Source organism: Schistocerca serialis, chromosome 4 (assembly GCF_023864345.2).
Source record: "Schistocerca serialis cubense isolate TAMUIC-IGC-003099 chromosome 4, iqSchSeri2.2, whole genome shotgun sequence".
In the NCBI taxonomy this organism is placed as follows: domain Eukaryota; kingdom Metazoa; phylum Arthropoda; class Insecta; order Orthoptera; family Acrididae; genus Schistocerca; species Schistocerca serialis.
Genome location: NC_064641.1, coordinates 286096554 through 286113966, shown reverse-complemented (window position 1 = coordinate 286113966; position 17413 = coordinate 286096554). Strand labels below are relative to the sequence as shown.

The window sequence follows — 17413 nt, the reverse complement described above, 5'->3', positions numbered from 1 at the left end:
AATTCCTTTTCTTATGTCTGTGATCTCAGAAGTAATTTTATTTGGTCGAATAAAAATAAGGCAAATGGAAAAAGCAAGTAAATTGTTATTTCAAAAGTAATTGCTGCAACTGTTAATACATTTATCTCACTGTGATACAAGACAGTCAGTACGTTCGTGGAAAAAATGTTTGCAGTTGCCTACAGAACCTTCATTTTTACCTAGGTACGCACCTTTTCATCTGAAGCAAGTCAATAACCATTAAGGCACTAACTGTCTTGTCTCACAGTGGGATAAATGTATTAACAGTTATTGTGGTTACTTTTGAATTAATAAACAATTTACTTACTTTTTTCCATCTGTCTCGTTTTCATTTGACTGCTCCTTATACTGTCAGGGTCCCACCATTCTGGTTCAAACTGATCTAGAATCACATCTTAAAACTCAAAAGTCTCCAAGTGACACTCATCTGAATCCACTGATCATTTTATTCCACTGAAACCAAACATTCTCCTCTTCTATCTTCACATTCCACCCAAATCATATACTCCCATCTTCTACCTTCTTCCAATAATTCTCAAACTCAGGCCACCCATGTTATCCCATAGCTCCAAAGTGCACACTGAATGTGTTGCTGCTTTAGTGGATCAATATCTGCAACCTACTGCACTAAAAATCCTCTCTTATACTAAAGGCATTTGCTGAATTGCTTGAAATTGACACCTGTACCCCTCCCACCACACAACTTGCTAGTCACCATTAGTGCTATCTCCTTCCACACTGACCTTTTGTATGTACTTAGCTTGTCATTTGCTGAAGACAGTATCAACCAGTGCCTGCCTGATAACAGACTAATAACATCCTTTCTGCTTTTTTTTATGAGGTTTGTACTTACTGGAAAGTATTTCATAACATAAAAGCAGATTAATAGCATGACAATGGGATCCAGGGTAGCTCCTCACTCTGTCAACCCTTTGCATGTTTTGCTTGAAGGAGGTTTTCTTGGAATCCTCATATCGCTTTGAATGGTTTCAATACATTATTGATATTTTTTATCACATGGACCTATGGTGAGATGAGCTTTTGAAATTCTTTGAATATCTCTTATCATTTTCACAGGATTCATTTCTAAAGTTCATGCCATTTTTCTTGGTATTGACATCAACCTCAATGTAAACCACACACATATCAGTACACATCTAGCCAACCAACAAACAGCAGTACTTAACTCATTTTCTTCTGGTTGGGCTCTACAGCCTCAATAAATTTGAAAAAGAACATTATTCCACCAGGCTGTTTTTCAAATTATTTTATTTGCACTACTAGTTTTGAGCACAACCCATTCTTGAGTGCATCTATAGCAACAGATGTGGATGCTTGGTCCACACACAGTCATACATGTTGTCACTTCCAGGAACAAGTGTGTTTTATACCTGTGCATTACAAGATGATGCAAATTGACAAAGATGCTATGCATGAATACACATGGCACGCATATTTTGGCAGGAGGAGGATGATGTACCCACATCTAATGCTACAGATACGCTTGAGAATGGGCTGTGCCTGAAACTAGTAGTGCAAATAAAGTAATTTAAAATACAGTGTGGTGGAATAATGCCCTCCTTCAAAGAAGTACTTACACTTTTATGTTCTCCTTTTCCACATGAAACATTCACTCCTCCTCTGGAGGTGTAAACAGATCTCTCATGCTGAGTTCTTGCAGGAATACTGTGCCAGTCTGCCCTCTGCACTCAACTCCTGTGATTAGCTCACCAGCTTATAGATTTCCTATATTTGATGTACATATGACCCACATGCAGCTGTGTATTGACATCTGTAAGGGGCAGTCAATAAATAACGCAACACACTTTTTTTTCTCAGCCAATTTCAGATGAAAAAACGAGTGGAATTTGCTATGTGACTTTGTGGAACATTCCCACGTCAGCTCCTATAGTTTCATAAGTTCCGACAGGTGACAACACTACACATAGCCTTCAAAATGTCACATGTAATGGACATGCATTCCAAGCAGAGTGCTGTTATTGAGTTTCTTTTGGCAGAAAACCAGAGCATCACAGATATTCATAGGCACTTGCAGAATGTCTACGGAGACCTGGCAGTGAACACAAGCACAGTGAGGCATTGGGAAAGGCATCTGTCGTTGTCATAACAAGGTCATGCAAACCTGTCCTATCTCCCACGTGCCGAATGGCTGCACACAGCTGTGACTCCTGGAATGTTGGAATGTAAGGACACCCTCATTCGAGGTGATTGACAGATCAAAATCAAATGTTTCAGTACACAACTGGACAGCTCTGTTGGGCCTGACTCACTCGTTCACCAGTTGGAGTACTCAAAGGTGTGTGCCCCCTGGGTTCCTTGCCCCCTAACAGAATACCATAAAAAGCAATGAAGGACCATCCATGCAGAATTGCTTGTGCATTATGAGGCTGATAGTGACAATTTTTTTATCAAATATCATCACAGGTGATGAAACATGGGTTCATCACCTCAAACCAGTAGAGTGGTATCATGCAAGCATACAAGCCCTCCCAGTAAGGTGACATAAGGCTGATGCACTGAGCAGAAATTATGTTAAAAAATAGAATTTTGCAGTGAAAAGAGTGGGGAGTAAGATGTTGAGTTGGAATCCTGAATAAAACCAACCTGCTTTCAAAAAGATAATGTTTTGCATTACTTATTGAACACACCTCATATAATAAAGAATCATCTGTGACACACCGCTGAATAGGGTGTCCACCAGATCTCACTTTATTTCAGAAAATCATAACTTGGAAACTAATAGAGAGAGAGCATCATGGTTTGTTGTATGGCATTTAGCAACTCTTCCTTTTTCCTGACACACAAGAATTTCAGTGTGTGCCTTGCTCTTTACTTGTCAAACATCAAGGTGATATTATATTTCTGCCTGTGTGCAGGTCAGCATTGCATCATCACAAGTTCAGACTGCTTCATGCATGAAGGGAGGCAATATCATTGACTGGTGTTGTGTACACACTATCCATGATGTAATCCCATAGAAAGAAGTCTAATGGCATAACATAGGGGCAGGGCTCATCCCGTGTGATGGAACCATCACAACCCATTCACTTTATAGACAGTTGATGTTATTTCCTGCAATTTGCATGGTGCACGGCTAATTGACTTTTGGCGACTGCATTAAAAAGTGGCATGCAGTTTACCAACAAGGGCTTGGGGCACAGAGGGGGACACACTTCGAAGGAGGTCTTTGACACTTCTGCTTGCTTTAAAGTTTTGAACCACCTCATTATACTTGTTTTTTTGCTAGTGGTCCCTCCCATACTGGCTTCAATAATTCTGCAGTACTGTTGTCATATATTTGGATTCTGCAGATGAGATGACAGCCTGCACCTGCTATTGGTCTGTCACCATGTTGATGCTGTTAGTCAAATCTGTGATAAAGGATACAGGGAAAAACTACGAGAGCTTCTAAACATTTTGCAACAAACCACAATTCTTGTAATTTCCAAGTTATTGAAATGACATCAGATTCTTAAGGACACCGTTTACAATATGACATAATTTAATAAAAGAAAAAATCAAAATGAAAGTATTGAATTGTGAAATGCCTGATTGGAAGTAATAATGAAAATGCTAATACTGAGCTATACTCAGATGCGCAATATGCAGTTATTTGTTGATACCCATAATAAGTAATTGGTCTAACACATTTTATTGAAATGGTTGAAGAGAATTGTCATTCAGTGATTTTTATTTAAAAAAGTGAACTGCGCCTCAGATAAATGGTGACTTTTACCCAGCACTCAGGCACATCTGTTTTCAAATATATGAATTTGCTTGTGTTTTATGGGCACTGGGTATTTGGCATGTTTTGGGAGTCTATTTAAGAGTTCTTCTGAAAAAGTAATGATAGAAGACTGCCTCATTAAGATTAATGAGATTGCCGAAATGATATTCATCTCATGTGACTGGTACACAATATCCTGAATGAAGTCGAGCACATGAAGAAGACTGCACTGTGGATGGTGCATTTATGAACTCCAGATGAAAAAAATTACAATAAATTTCACAGAGAAAAGTTAAGCATAATATGAAAGATGTCTGGTGCTGCCAAGCAAATGCATACAAAACTGTAGCAAAGCAGTAGGCTGACAAAGATGACAGTGTGTGAAATAAGGAAAAACTATTGTGTTGGTGGTAAAAGTGTCACCAACTGTATTTTGGGACCACAAGGTACAATCGTGATGCCCTAATTTGGAAAAGGTTAAACATTAGCAGTCGTTAGTTACATGTTCCATTGATCTATCTCACAGTACCTGTTATGATGTGGAACATGTCACGTGCATAAGAAATGCATGCATGAATCAAGGTGCAAGTGCATACAAAACTACAGTCAAAGCAATGGGTTGACAAAGATGACAGTGTATGAAATAAGGAAAAACAATTTTATTGGTGGTAAAAGTGCCACCAACTGTGTTTTGGGACCACAAGGTACAATCATGATTCTCTAATTCGGAAAAGGGTAAACATTAACAATTGTTAGTTGGTTACATTTTCCATTGACCTATCTCACAGTAACTGTTATGATGTGGAAAGTGTCAAGTGCATAAGAAATGCACACTTGAATCAAGGCTTTTTTTTTAAAGCCTAAAATTTTTATTACCTGCCCCATTCCCTTAAATGGCAAAAAATGCATATATAAAACCTATAGATTCAAGAACCCATCTATGGTACAGATAACAAGTAGTTTTGGACTGTGTGTTGGTGTGATACAAGATGATGGCAAGGGTGTAGGTATCCGGTCTTGTAATTTTACAACCTAAGTCCTGTCTCCCTTTATGTTCTATGTCTCATAGTCTGTCTCTTCAATTTTATTATGCCCAGTAATTCACATCACATGGCTCATATCTGTGTGGTGAAACCTAGTTGCAATACCTATGCCATGCATTCACCTGGCACATGTTGTGCCAGTTCTGTCACAGATATATCCTGTTTTATCAAATGCCCTTTTGAAACCAGTTGCATCAGATGCAAACTCCTTGCAATTACAGTAAAATGCTTTGATTGCTTATAACCACTCAGATTAACCCTTGAGCAGGTGCGCTGTTTTTCGTAACACCCGCAGGCGCGTGGTGCACTTTGTACACATGAATGGAATAGCTGTCTTTATGTTACCAAGGTAAAAATGTATGATCAAAATCACAGTTTAATCTTAGTTTATTTCAACAAGGAGAAAATAAACTTACATAATATGAGCTAAACTACTGTTTTATTAAGCAATAATGAAATAAATTTTCACTATAACTCTCTGTTGCCAAGGACAGGTGTTAAAGAGACAGTAATGATGCATTCGAAGCACTAAGCAGTGCAGTTGCATCAGATCTTGGTCAGCTGCTTCTTTGATCACTAATTATCTTGTAGACGACTGCCTCAGTGTGGGATTATGTTGCTAGTTCATAACTGGGGTCATTTTTTTTAACTGATTGTAAATTTTTTCTCGCCAAGATTGCTTTGTGTTTTATATAACTGCTGCTCCCTTGGACGTATGACAACACAATTTATTGCTGTGTTACCTGAAACAATACAGAAGGAATAGGTATAGGTTTGCAGTTGTGAAACAGAAATGGAACCTCACAAAACCATTTTATTTTTGGTTGGCGCACTTTATACACAGGTACGCCCGCTCGAGGGCTAATGGTCACAGTCAAATTGTGGCCAGAGGCAAGATTGACTCCTCAGTAACACAGTGTACCACTAAACACAATTTGGTCAATTTCAGTGGCTCCTTTATAATTCATGTCATTTGTATCTTATTACAGTGTGAGCTGTTTTGAATTTCGTAGGTGGGAATTGTCACTACAATATTTCTTTCAGTTCCCCAATATCTGTGCAATGTTCTGAGCTAGTCTATGTTATACAGACTGACCCACTTCTGCCATTCTCCCTGCCAATTCCTTTTCCATTTCCTTCCATCTCTCTTCTTTCATTATTTTACTTCTCATTATTTCAATAAATGAAAAGCACCAGTTTGCTTTTGTTCTACAATATTACTTTTATTGCTAACCGGTTTTCGGCTTACAAGGCAATCTTCAGACATTTCAGTTTACTCTCTCACTTTAGCTCACCTTTTAGGCCTGCAGGTCTGTGGATCTTGATCCACATTGTCCTTATTTATTTATTTATTTATTTACTCTCCATGTAATGAGACTGTTATAGCTTTAGTTTATCTGTATGAAGAGATACAATGTTGTACTGATTGTACTTCTTTTACCAGTAAAAGATGAACGCATACATTGCTGTAGTTAGTGATGATCAGAAATTACCAGTTTTCTGTTACAAAAATAAACCAGTGGCTATACCTATTAAGAATATCACAAAGGGTCGCTACAATTTGAAATCTTCTATTGAATACTAGTATTTCCCTACACATATGACTCAACTGACTGACAGTCGGTTTTTGACATCCTAGGAGGTCAGGGTGTGGGTGGGTGTGTGGAGGGGGTGGGGAGGGGGACAAGTGCACCCTATACAACCGCTAATTATGTATGGGAATTTGATGTACATCCTAAACTCCTTACCTGCCTTTCACTGTTTCTACCTTCTCCTCCCCCATTTCTTTGTTCATCCTCTCCTACTCAGCCCTCTGTCTGTGCATCACCACCTTCCCCCCCCCCCCCCCCCCCCCCCTCCCTCTCTGTCCATCTCCTCCACCCTCCTCTCTGTATCCATTCCCTCTTCTCTCCTCTGTGTCCATATCCTCACCTTCTCCCTCTCATCTCTTTGTCCTCTTAGCCCTCAGCATGTCAGCTGATAAATGACATGTGTAGTTTCACACGTGGCCCTGCCTTGAATTGTGTATGTTTTACCAGTAGCGGGGCTGGATTAGGTGGTTATGGGGGGGATGCATGGGGCAGGTTTTGCAGTGGGGTCGATTACAGGGGTAGGAACCGCTGGGTAGAGAAGGTAGTCTGGGAATATTGTAGGGTTTAACAAGGATGTTACGGAGGTTAGGGGGGCGACGAAAGGCAACTCTAGGTAGTGTGGGGAGATCTCCCGAGCAATACGTTCCTTCCCATCCAACATCAATGTTTCTACCCCCAGACCACACAGAAACATCCCTCTTGTCACCCAATATTATCCTGGCCTCGAATACATCAACAAATTACTCCGCCAGGGATATGACTTTCTCAAGTCAACCCCTGAAATGAGATCATCGCTTGACAAAATTCTCCCCACACCACCCAGAGTTGCCTTTCATCGCCCCCCTAACCTCCGTAGCATCCTTGTTTAGCTTTTCTGAACTATACTGATAGGAGTCATCCTGGCAACATTTCCTTCACTCCTGTAGTCCTCCTGGCCTCGATCTCTGCTAACCCACAGTGCCCACATCCTGTACAAAAGTCTCCTCTTTCCCTGTCCTGTCATCCCCTCCCAGTCTGCAACTCCATGTAATTGTTATTATGCACAGCACAAACTCACCAGCTCTAGTGCCCTTGTGTTGCGTTCCTATTTGTGTGTTTGACAGGCACAATGTAGCTCCATGTGTACGTGTGCGTGGGTTTGGGAAAGGGGGGGGAGGGGGGCACTTTCGCATGCTCCAGCTCATTAGAGCATTCTTCTGGAAGATGCAAAATTTTCATTTTTTAGTGTCCTGTCATTAACTCAATGCTTCTGCTGTATGGTGAGTGGTCTCCTTTACTCCCAAAACACTGTAAATTAGCATCTCTACATCTACATCTATACTCTGCAAACCACCATGAGGTGCATGACAGAGGATATGTACCATTGTATCAGTGATTAGGGTTTCTTCCTGTTCCATTCACATATGGAGTGCTGGAAGCATGATTGTTCAATGCCTCTGTGTGTGCCGTAATTAATCTAATCTTATCCTCACAATCCTTATGTGAGCGATATGTACGGGGTTGTAGTATGCTTCTAGAATAATCATTTAAAGCCCATTCTTGAAACTTTGTTAACAGACTTTCCCAGGATAGCTCACATCGAACTTCAAGACTCTTCCAGTACAGTTCCTTTAGTATCTCTGTGACACTCTCCAATGGATTAAACAAACCTGTGACCATTCATGCTGCCCTTCTCCTGTTAGTCCTATCTGGCTTGGATCCCACACACTTGAGCAATATCTAGAACCAGTTGCACAAGGGATTTGTAAGTAATCTCCTTTGTAGATTGATTGCATTTCCACAGAATTGTTCCAATAAACCAAAGTCTACCACCTCCTTCACCTACGACTGAACCTGTGTGATCATTCCATTACATATCCCTACAAAGTGCTATACCCAGGTATTTGTATGAGTTGGCCAGTTCCAACAGTGACTCATTGATTTTGTCATAGGACACTACTTTTTTCGTTTCATGTATAGCAAAAGTTTACATTTCTGAATATTTAAAGCAAGCTGCCAATCTCTGCAACCCTTTGAAATTTTATCAGGATCTGACTGAATATTTACGCAGCTTCTTTAAGATAGTATTTCATTATAGATAACTGCACTCTCTGCAAAAAGCCTGATGTTGCTGTTAATATTGTCTACAAGGTCATTAATATACAACATAGACAGCAAGACTCCCAACACACTTCCCTGGGACACACCTGAAGTTACTTCTACATCAGATGATGACTCTTCATCCAAGATAACATGTTGTGTTCTCCATGTCAAAAGTCCTTAATCCAGTCACAAATTTCACTTGATAACCCTTATGATCATACCTTTGGCAATAAGCCTAGGTATTGTGGCGTTCGCTGTGTTATTCAGTGGTTTGGTATTTAACTAATTTGTAAATGAAAATGATAATGTTATTTCATTACAGTGTCTAATTACAAAATAATTTTTTCTCCCGGCTAAAGATTTGGTCAAGCTGCTAAAGAAATCCAAGTTAACCTTGTGTTAAAGTGTTGTCTGTAAGCTGTGTAAGTGTCACTAAATCACAGTTCATACAACAGGTTCTATACAACTATTGATTATGATGGAAACAGTTATCTTCAGCAAAATGATCATTGAAACCACTGAATATCAGCCGTGCACAACACTGACGTATGTTACCTGAAACAATATCCTTCACAACTCGTGCGAATTTCGGCTCCATACATCAGCAAGAAAAAGTTTGTTATATGGATCGTGCTATGCGCACTGTTTTTAAAGAACCAATCTGATTCGAATTACTTTCATTAAAATGCACATTTATTTTTACACATTTTTATTACCTTTGGCATTTATGTCTGCAGAGTTGCATAATTTGAATTTGCCGCTGAGATAATTGTTAAGATGGCGGCAGACAATTGACAGAGACTTTCTATTGTTAGAGCAAATTTCCTTTTAACAGGATAAGTATCTGAACTAATGCCGATCAAACTTGACTTTTCTATTGTGCACTACTTAGACTAATTTTCATCGAGCAAACCTTTGATACTTTCGTAAGAAACACAGATAAAAATGTGATACAAATCGCTATCATCAATGGCTGCACTCCTTGCAGTGGAAAGAAATAATTAACACAGATAATGCTTGTTGGGAGAGGAATTAAAGTTACAAATAATTATTCACACATATTTATGATGATAAAGAACTCTATTCTCAAGTGTTAAATAACAAATAATTACAATTTCTTAACAGACGTCAGTCTGATATGCGTCTTGCATCCGCAACCTACCAAAACCAACCAAAAAAGGTAAAAACAAAGGAAGGCAAATGCAGGTCATAAAAGGAATTTACAATTATCATTGTCTTTGTATGATACACATCGGTATGTCCAATTACATAACAAAATATTATATAAATAATTAATATTCATCATAATTTTGTTTTATTTCACTGTTTTTCCATATGTCGGATAGATAATGTTTATAACTGTTAGAGGCATAATTTCCTCTTGTCGCACTATAGTTAAAATTTATCTCGTGGATGTTACAGTGTGGTACTGAGAGAAATGCTTTTCAGAAATCAAGAAACACTATATCTACTGCAATGCCTTGATCCAAAGCTTTCACTATGCCATGTGAGAAAAGTACGAGTTGGGTTTCATATGATCGATGTTTTTTATATCCATGCTGGTTGGCATTGAGGAGGTCATTCTGTTCAAAATACTTCATTATGTTTGAGTACAGAAGATGTTTTAAGAGTCTACAACAAATTGATGTCAAAGGTATTGGATGGTAGTTTTGTGGATCACGTCTACTACTCTTCTTGTAGTCTGGCGTGACCTATGCCTTTTTCCAAGAACTGGGCATGACTTTTTGTTCAAGGGATCTACAATAGATCATAGTTTCATAGTTAGAAGAGGGACTAATTCAGCCACAAATTCAGTACAGAACCTGACAAAGATTCCATCGGGTCATGGAGTTTTGTTCAATTTTAATGATTTCAGCTGTTTCTCAGCACCACTGACACAAATACTTATTTCATTCATCTTTTCATTGGTATGAGGATTAAATTGGGGCAGTTCTCCTGAGTTTTGCTCTGTAAAGGAATATTTGAAAACAGAGTTAAGCATTTCAGCTTTTGGTCTAAAGCATACTCTCTCTCACTTTAGTTATTTCAGGAGGTGGCTTCTCAGCTTTTTTTGAGTTCTATTACTACAGGATATGCTTGATTTAAGGTTTTATTGAACAGATGATGAAACTTATTCCATTAATCATTCACATCAGTTGCATTGTATCCTGGTTCCTATTTTTCATTCTCTGAAGCCATCTTAAATTTATCATAATTAATTTATATACAAAAATGTTATTTATTACCTATACATTTCCTACATCAGTTTCTATAGTAAGGGCTCTGTGGTCAGATGCATAGTTTATAAGGTGGCTGTGTGTTGTTTATGTTTGTGAGAACATGAGTAATACATGTGTGTGTGTATATATAGTAATTTTTTTAGGTGCTGACTTCACCTGCAGCCATCCATTCAAATTGATCTGTCAAAGATCTACCCTCCTTCATTTGCATCATACAGTGGTTTCCCCCTCTCTCTATTTTATTCTGTCCCATCTTCCTCCTCCTGCTCTTACCCTTCCTTCCCCTCCCCCACCTTTTCCAGTCCCTGCCTCATGTGCTACCATATGCAAAGTGAATCTTCCTTGCTTGCACCTGGGCGAGCGTTTTCTGGTCTCATACTCACATCTTCTCTTGCTGTCTTTCCATCTGTTAGACCTGCCTCCCCCCCCTACTCAGCCCATGATAGCATACAGACCCTGCTCTGTCAACCTATACCACATCCTCAAGAACTCTCATAGTGACACAGACTAATGAATCCAAACAAACCCACAACATTGTTCTCAACCAATTCTGCATGAACTTTAAGCCTACAGAAGTATCATTCATTTCTAGTGACTTTACCTTTAGCTCTAAACACAAATTCAACTTTGCTTATATAGTCAAAGATCTGTTCTCCTTTATTTAGAAATTTTTGTCGCCTCCAACACTTATGGCAAAAATTGACCTAAAGCTCATGTTGAACCTGCCTCTCCTACTTCATACTTCAGTGCAGTCACAATGCTTCCCCACAGGAACCAAACTACTCCCCAGCAATCTTACATGAATTCCTCATCTTCAGTCTCTGCTCAGTTTCCTTTTACACATGTCTGCCAAATGATACAAACCTCTTGAAAATGGAATGACATGCCATTTACAGCCTTAAAACAAGCGCAACTTCTTCTTTGTTTCTGAAGACAAACATTTAATGTGTGTCATGATAAGGTGCAGTGTGTAGCTGGCAGAAGACTGACTTCCTAAAATCTATGATCCTAATCCTCCTGGTGTTTCTCTCCAGTGGTCCTCGTACACCATCTTCAGCATTGTTTGTTACTTTCCATTTTCTTTCTTGCACCCCCTCCACCTTCACCTCCAACTTTCAACTTACACGTCTAAGAGTTTGTGAATGTATATCCATACTGTTCTCACAGTTGTCTCCTTGTATTCTATCCAGCCCACTTCTAGTCCTACCTGTGTATTACTAAATGCAAGATGTTTCCACCCCAGCCTGTATTAGTGATAATATTAACCTAATTCCTTATTTCTATAACCTTCTCTTGCTGTCCCTCCCTTGTTTAACCTTAGCAATCCCTTCCTTTCACCACTCCTTCCAGCTTATAGCTTCTTTTTTATCTCATTCACTCCACACACTGCAACCTTTCAACGCAATTACACTTGTACTATGGTGCAATGACAAGGTTACTGTGTGTGGGGCGGGAGGGGGGGGGGGGGGAGGGTGCGTATGTGTGACAAATTCACAAACTCAGTTGCCATGTTGCAGTTCTTGCTTGAGTGCCCATCTACTGCTCTGTGCCTCCACTATATTGTGACACTGTATGATGAATGATTGCCTTCATCAAATAGCTAACTAGGGGACCGCACCTACTCATAACCACTGATTTTTGGTGGTGTATGCAAGGCTTGGTCAGAAATGGAAGTAACAGAAGTGGGAGCTCCAGGTGGCCAAGTATTTAGAAAAATATAACATTTGTGGCACAGGTCAGGTGACGCATGAGCCATTTATGTTAGTTTTGCTTCCAGGCAACAATGAAGCAGAGGAAAGAGTAAGAATGGTAATCCGAGGGTCATGGGGCATGTCCCTCTCAGTAAACAATCCAAATGAACACTGCAAATAAACCAAACTAATGCACAATATATTTTATAATTTAATATCTAAATAAAATGCATGATAAGGAAGGGCAGAGGAAAATTTGGGATTAAAAATAAATTTCCAGGAGGGAATTTAAGGTGTACATGAGAAGTTTAGATATAAAATGAAGTGCTTTTCTTATTTTGTAGTTAATGATTTACACATACTTGTGTGATATCCATTATAAAAATAGGGGAAGCAGTAAATTTCTTCGCATCTTGTACACATTACAGACAACACATTTTTATAGTTACATGATTGTTTTAAGGTTTCTATAGGAAACCAAACTTGGTTTACGTTCATAAAAGGTTCTGTCTCATTGCACAGTTTTGCATCAAACCATGCATATTGCATCAAGTTGCCAAATATTGGCAAGGATAGTTGATGATGAACAGTGGACTATATTTTGATGCAGTCTTCTTTGGATGTTATTTCTTTTTCTCTCATAATGAGATAAGAGCAGTTTTGAAACTTTTTAATCAAATTCCTTACCTTACCATGAAAACAGACATTTCAGAGTTGCACTAATGGAGTGCTTTTGGATATAATGATGGCAATCCGTCTTCATCTTATAAAATCTCATTGCATAGTTTTGGGCTTGATTGTCCTCCTCATGAATCAATTAACAAAAAGAATTTCTTCTCTTGCATGTACACTTTATAACACGAGTGAAAAATTTTTTGAATAAGGATGTTGTAAGTTTCTTAGATTGTATACCAGTCAGGTTCATTTCAGAGTATGCTGATACAATAGTTCCCTACTTAGCAATGATATACAACTGCTTGCTCATCGAAAGATCCATATCTAATGACTGGAAAGTTACACAAGTCATACCAATATCAAAGAAAAAGAGTAGGATTAATCCACTGAATTACAGACCTGTATCGGTAACGTCGATTTTCTGTAGGATTTTGAAACATATACTGTGCTTGAACATTATGAGTTACCTTGAAGATGATGACTTATTGACAAATGGCCAACATGGATTCAGAAAATGTCATTCTGTCATACACAATTAGCTCTTTATTTTCGCAAAGTAATGAGTACTGTTGACAGTCAAATTGATTCCATATTTTTAGGATTCCAGAATGCTTTTGACACTATTCCTTACAAGTGATTTCTAATGAAATTGCATCCCTATGGAGGATCGTCTCAGTTGCGTGACTGGATTCATAATTTCATGTCAGAATGGTCACAGTTCGTAGTAATTGTCAGAAAGTCATAGAAAAAAAGAGAAGCAATATTTGGTATGCTCCAAGGAAGTGTTAAAGGCACTGTGCTGTTCTTGACCTACATTAAAGATTTAGGAGCCAATCTGAGCAGCCTGCTTTGTTTTTTTTTGCAAATGATACTGTCATTAATCATTTTGTAAATTCATCAGATGATCAAAATCAATTGCAAAATGATTTATAAAAGATATCTGTATGGTGCAAAAAGTAGCAATTGATTCTAAATAGTGAAAAGTGTGAAGTCATCCACATGAGTACTAAAAGGAATCCACTAAATTTCGGTTACATGATAGATCACACAAATCTAAAGGCTGTTAATTTAGCTAAATACTTAGGGATTACAGCTATGACTAACTTAAACTGGAATGATCACATAGACTGAAGACTGTGATTTATTGGCAAAACACCTAGAAAATGCAACAGGTCTACTCTTTACTGTGTTCAGTGTGGGATCTGCATCAGTTAAGACTGACAGAGGACATCGAAAAACTCAAAAGGAGAACAGCACATTTTGTATTATCACTAAATAAGGGAGAGAGTGCAATGGATATGATAGACAAGTTGGGGTGGCAGTTTTAAAATAAAGGCATTTTTCATTATGGCAGGATCTTCTCATGATATTTCAAGATTGAACTTTTTCCTCAAAGTATGAAAATATTTTGTTGCTGCCCACCTACATAATGAGAAATGATCATCATAATAAAATAAATCAGAGGTCATACAGAAAGGTTTAAGTGTTCATTTTTCCAGCATGCTGTTCGAAAGTGAAACAGTAGAGTAATAACTTGAAGATGGTTCAATTAACCCTCTGCCAGGCACTTAATTGTGAATTGTGGAGCAGTCGTGTGGATGTAGATATAATGAAGTAATGACAATTTCCTATACAAGGTTATTATAAATGACTGAAACAATCTAACAGATTTGCTGTAGCTGCGTTAGTTGGCACATTGTCTCAGAGCTTTGCACACACATAGAAAAACTTAAATTTTTTTTTGCTATATCAATTACAAGTGCTGCCTGTGTGTCCCCTACTGATTCTACAGATATCAAGTCAATAATCAAATTCTTCCCATGTTAGGTGCAGCATGTCCCTATCCCTATCAATCTACTTAAAACCAGTTTGATGCAAGCTCACAGTTCTTGTAGGTTTGTTGGTAGAGAACACACAAACACTGACTCATTCACATAACCCCACACAAAAAAGTTGCATGTTAGGTCGGGAGAGCATGGAGGCCTCGACATGAATTACTGGACATCAACCCAACCAAGACCAATGCATAAATTTCTCCGTTTCCTGTTTAAGAATTCATAAACATCATAATGGACTGAGGTGGAGCCCCATCCTTTTGGTAGATGAAGTCCACACTGTCAGCCTCCAGTTTTCCAAAATGTCCAGATATGTGTGTCCTGTAATGCTCTTCGCAGACAATAAAGGGAACATAAACTTTAAATTGTAAGATTCCACAAAACATTAAGATTCCACAAAACATTCATTTTTTAGTGAAAACCAAATGTGGTGTGTTCACTATGGCATTAACAAGAAATGTTGCTTCATCACTGAAGATGAGTTTCTCATAAAATCCATCCTTTTCCATAAGCTTTGCCCTGAGAAGTCAAAGTATATGACTTTGTCATTGGTAGTCAGAGCCTGTAGTTGTTGCAATTGGCAAGGCTTCAGACGTACCCCTAAGATCTTCCAAATGGTCATTTGCGGTGTGTTCAGCACTCTGCTTGATGTTTTCGTTGACTTCTGTGGGCTATGTGCAAAACATGTGGTCAGCCGTTCCTTCACTCACTGCAAGCCAACTTGTTGATTTACACTTGCAGAGGCATCCTGAATGGAGTTGACAGATAGTGGATCTTTGTTGAACTTCATTATGAAGCATCATTGCATTGTTGCGACAGGCTGATGTGGAGGCATTTCAAGCACAACATGTTTCCTTGGCAACTGTCACCATCTTATCTAACTGCTCACTGCTGTGCTCTTGTGGCAGAAATCTGAAGTGTACAGTACAAAACTTCTTGAGTTTTTCTATCTGATTGTTGGGTTTTATGACAGTGTATCAATTAATGTAGCTATAGTGAATTTATGAAATTGCTTCAATCATTTATAATAAATTTGTGTTTTGCCATGTACACGGCCTTGGTATTTTGAATCCTCAGTCCAAAAGAGCCACTACTTTCTTGCAGGCATATGTAAACGTTGGTAATAATTTTCCAGAAAGGGTGTAGCATAGAGCACTGTATACGAGTGGGTTACTTTGTTTATATCTTGTCATTTTACAAGAACTACTTTTGCCCCTCAATGGTCCAGTGTTCAGTTATTAGTCGATTGGTACTGGCTACCTGGAAAGAGAACATACGAATGGAGATATTTTGTTATACATGATGTTAAAGAGTATTTAGTTTGCCGCCAGCAAGTGAGAATTCTTGATTAACTTGTTTGATTGGATGCTTTAATTAAAATCCCTTCTTGGAGAGTTATTTGCAGAGCCCTTGTGGATACTGCAAGTATAATTCTTTATTGGAAATATATTTGCAATCCAAAATCATCCATTGCCTTTTCTTTTCATGTCGTTTATGAAAATATTAATAAATACAGTATGTTGATCATTATTTCAGTTTATCTGCCAGTTAAAAAATGTCAAAACTGAAAATAAAATAAAACTTTCCCCAGAGGGGCTCAACCCCATGTCCCTCGGGTTACCGTTGTGCACTCTTTTTTTCCCTGCGGCAGTCACTGCCTGGAAACTATTTGAACAAAAATGGCTCATGCCTCTTCTAACCCATGTCAAAAATTCTATATTTTTCTAAACAGTTGGTCATCTGGAGCTCCCACTTCTGTCACTTTTTTTCTGGACAAGCCTGTCATACACCATAAATTTGGATGTAATCGGTAATGGCAAAAGGGCAGTCCCCTTATAAGATCTGAAGTCCCAGCACTGTCAATTATTTATACCAATATTTCTGTACATTTAGTACTTACAGAGTTGATCCTATAGAATAAAATAATATATTCACAAAATTTTTTGTCTTATATTTTACATGAATTGGGTCCTTGTCTTGATAGGGTACCATCATACTAACGGAGTTGTCGAGGAGAAACTTCTTCAGTTTGTTGTCAAATTTTATTTTTCTGGCTGACAGACATTTTATATCACTGGATATGTGATCAAAAATGTCATTGCAGCATTGTACACCCCATTTTGCGCTAAAGACAACCATAGTGTGGGGTAATGATTATCATTTTTCCTTCTGGTATTGTAATTGTGCACAGTATTGTTCCTTTTGAACTGAAGTAGATTATTTACAACAAACGTGACAAGAGAATAAATAAACTGTGAAACACTAGTCAGAATGCTCAACTTTTTAAACAGATGTCAGCTTATTAACTTGGTTGACAAGAAATTCTACAAATACAATAACAAGTGATTCTGTGCTCTCATTTTAAAATAGCAAATATCATTTCCAGGGCATGCATCAATTATGTTCTTCTGGTAACAGTGGATCAAATGATAGTGTTGTTCTTCATGTGGCTGTAGTAAATCTGAGAAGTTTCGATACAGCTGTTA

At 38.3% G+C, this 17413-nt stretch overlaps 1 protein-coding gene across 2 annotated transcripts in view; it reads left to right on the top strand.

Moving 5' to 3' along the window:
- Positions 1-17413, top strand: part of LOC126473955 (heparanase-like) — a 256399-nt gene that overhangs the window by 111525 nt on the left and 127461 nt on the right. The gene's annotated exons all lie outside the window — the stretch shown is intronic.